Here is a 2,500-nt window from a genome sequence, read left to right on the forward strand (position 1 = left end):
GTAATTCTAGAGCTAATACGTGCAAACGAGCGCTGACCGCCAGGGATGCGTGCATTTATCAGACCAAAACCAATCCGGGGTCCCGGGCGCGGCGTCGGGATGGTCCTCCGCGGCCCTCCCCCTGCCGCGCTCTCCCGTAAGCGTTGCGACTCTGGATAACCTCGAGCCGATCGCACGTCCCCGTGACGGCGACGATCCATTCGGGTGTCTGCCCTATCAACTTTCGATGGTACTTTCTGTGCCTACCATGGTGACCACGGGTAACGGAGAATCAGGGTTCGATTCCGGGAGAGGGGAGCCTGAGAAACGGCTACCACATCCAAGGACGGCAGCAGGCGCGCAAATTACCCACTCCCGACCCGGTGAGGTAGTGACGAAAAATAACAATACAGGACTCTTTCGAGGCTCTGTAATTGGAATGAGTACACTTTAAATCCTTTAACGAGGATCTATTGGAGGCAAGTCTGGTGCCCAGCAGCCGCGGTAATTCCAGCTCCAGTAGCGTACACTAAAGCTGCTGCAGTTAAAAAGCTCGTAGTTGGATCTTGGGATCGAGCTGGCGGTCCGCCGCAAGGCGTGCTACCGCCAGTCCCAGCCCCTTTGCCTTGGGCGCCTCCCCGATGCTCTTGACTGAGTGTCCGGGGGCCCGAAGCGTTTACTTTGAAAAAATTAGAGTGTCAAAGCAGGCAGCCACGCCTGAATACTCCAGCTAGGGATAATGGAATAGGACTCCGGTTCTATTTTGTTGGTTGTCGGAACTGGGGCCATGATTAAGAGGGACGGCCGGGGGCTATCCGTATTGCGCCGCTAGAGGTGAAATTCTTGGACCGGCGCAAGACGAACCAAAGCGAAAGCATTTGCCAAGAATGTTTTCATTAATCAAGAACGAAAGTCGGAGGTGTCGAAGACGATCAGATACCGTCGTAGTTCCGACCATAAATGATGCCAACTGGCGATCCGGCGGCGTTATTCCCATGACCCGCCGAGCAGCGTCCGGAAACCAAAGTCTTTGGGTTCCCGGGGGGAGTATGGTTGCAAAGCTGAAACTTAAAGGAATTGACGGAAGGGCACCACCAGGAGTGGAGCTGCGGCTTAATTTGACTCAACACGGGAAACCTCACCCGGCCCGGACACGGAAAGGATTGACAGATTGAAAGCTCTTTCTCGATTCTGTGGGTGGTGGTGCATGGCCGTTCTTAGTTGGTGGAGCGATTTGTCTGGTTAATTCCGATAACGAACGAGACTCCGGCATGCTAACTAGCTACGCGACCCCCCGCGGTCCGCGTCCAGCTTCTTAGAGGGACAAGTGGCGCTCAGCCACGCGAGATCGAGCAATAACAGGTCTGTGATGCCCTTAGATGTCCGGGGGCTTGCACGCGCGCTACACTGAACGGACCAGCGTGTGTCTACCCTTCGCGACAGGTGCGGGTAACCCGCTGAACCCCGTTCGTGATGGGGATCGGGAGTGCAATTCTTCCCCGTGAACGAGGAATTCCCAGTAAGTGCGGGTCATAAGCTCGCGTTGATTAAGTCCATGCCCTTTGTACACACCGCCCGTCGCTACTACCGATTGGATGGTTTAGTGAGGTCCTTGGATCGGCCCCCGCGGGGTCCGCCAAGACCCTGGCGGAGAGCCGAGAAGACGATCGAACTTGACTATCTAGAGGAAGTAAAAGTCGTAACAAGGTTTCCGTAGGTGAACCTGCGAAGGATCATTAACGGTGGCGAATCCGACGAGGCGCGGAGCTGGAAGCCGATGCCCCCGCACCGACCCGTCCCCTGCAGGGCCGACGAGGGCGACGCGGTGGCGGTGGCGGCGGGGATCCTTCCTCTTCGCCGGCGCGCTCCGTACCGGTGGGGCAGCGAGGGCACGCGAGGTTCGTGCCGGGCGGACGACGAAGGGAGGGTGTCGGGGAGCCCCTCTCGATCCGTCGTCCAGAAAGACGCCCGGCCTCGCGTCGACGACCGTTCTGCCCTGCTGTGACCCACCCAGGAAAAACTCGCACGTGAAAGGCCGTCCCGGGTACCATTCCCCCTCGATGTCCCGTACGCCCCCCCTCCTGGGCTGCGGGTCCGGGGTCGGTAGGTCGAGAAGCCTCGAGCCCTCCGTCGTCCTCCTCCCCGCCGGAGGGAGGGAGGACGGGGAGGCCGAGCGCCCGGGGCAACAGGGCCGAGAGCGGAAAGCCCCCCGACGGCACACGACCCCCGCGTATACCATTGCGGCCGACACGAGAGAAGGGCGCCTCCCGGCGTCCGGAGACCCAGAAAGCGCGGACTCTTAACGGTGGATCACTCGGCTCGCGCGTCGATGAAGAACGCAGCTAGCTGCGAGAATTAGTGTGAATTGCAGGACACATTGATCATCGACACTTCGAACGCACCTTGCGGCCCCCGGGTTGCTCCCGGGGCTACGCCTGTCTGAGGGTCGCCCCACCCGTCGATCGCCTCCCGTGGCGCGTCTGGGGGTCCCGTCGCAAGGGTTCGCTGCGGAGGAAGGCCC

The 2,500-nt window shown here is 60.0% G+C and overlaps 1 non-coding gene across 1 annotated transcript; it reads left to right on the top strand.

Annotated features, from left to right (window-relative positions):
* Positions 1-2,273: 2,273 nt before the first annotated feature.
* On the top strand, positions 2,274-2,428 carry LOC141080306 (5.8S ribosomal RNA). The gene has a single exon (XR_012228862.1). It is a non-coding gene; the product is annotated as a 5.8S ribosomal RNA (ribosomal RNA).
* The last annotated feature ends 72 nt before the right edge of the window (positions 2,429-2,500 follow it).

The sequence above is a fragment of the Dendrobates tinctorius genome, unplaced genomic scaffold (genome assembly GCF_039654945.1).
Source record: "Dendrobates tinctorius isolate UK_male_01 unplaced genomic scaffold, ASM3965494v1 ptg000849l, whole genome shotgun sequence".
NCBI lineage: Eukaryota > Metazoa > Chordata > Amphibia > Anura > Dendrobatidae > Dendrobates > Dendrobates tinctorius.